The sequence below is a fragment of the Myotis davidii genome, unplaced genomic scaffold (genome assembly GCF_000327345.1).
Source record: "Myotis davidii unplaced genomic scaffold, ASM32734v1 scaffold324, whole genome shotgun sequence".
In the NCBI taxonomy this organism is placed as follows: domain Eukaryota; kingdom Metazoa; phylum Chordata; class Mammalia; order Chiroptera; family Vespertilionidae; genus Myotis; species Myotis davidii.
The window spans coordinates 1,011,444-1,011,911 of NW_006295053.1; the positions used below are offsets into that span (position 1 = coordinate 1,011,444).

At 65.0% G+C, this 468-nt stretch overlaps 1 long non-coding RNA gene across 1 annotated transcript in view; it reads right to left on the bottom strand.

The window, feature by feature from the left end:
• Positions 1-462, bottom strand: part of LOC107184073 — an 8,152-nt gene extending 7,690 nt beyond the window's left edge. Inside the window, exon 1 of the long non-coding RNA XR_001514898.1 lies at positions 86-462. This is a non-coding gene — a long non-coding RNA (uncharacterized LOC107184073). The remainder of the gene's footprint in view (positions 1-85) is intronic.
• Positions 463-468: the final 6 nt, after the last annotated feature.

Consider the following 468-nt stretch of genomic DNA (forward strand, 5'->3'; position numbering starts at 1 on the left):
CAATCATCTTCCTTCCAGGCTCTCCCGGCCCCTCCACTGTTTCTCTCCGCACACTTGCAGCGCACACTCCTCACTGAGCACCTACCACACTCCCTGGGGTATTTGCGCTGCTCACTGCAGGTCTGAGGAAATGCATCCGTCCTGCTGCACCGCAGTCCAGTCCCTAAGGGAACGGTGTTTGCTGGGCTCCGAGCGGTGGCTCCACAGCTGATGGCTGCGCTCTAGCGCCGGCGGGGCTCCTCTGCCTCTCCCAGGGCTGTGCTCACAGACGTGAGGGAGTGGGGGTGCGGGGTGTCAGGTGAGGACTGAGGGGGGTGACGCGTCACCACAGAGGACACCGAGGACGGAGAAGTACTTTCTCTGGTGGCAAAATAACTGGGTCTCAGCTCCACACGAGCGGCCTCGGCCGAGCCGCCGGCTGGGTGCCCGCCGGTGTGACGCGGGTCAGCGGGGGCTCGCGGGGATACG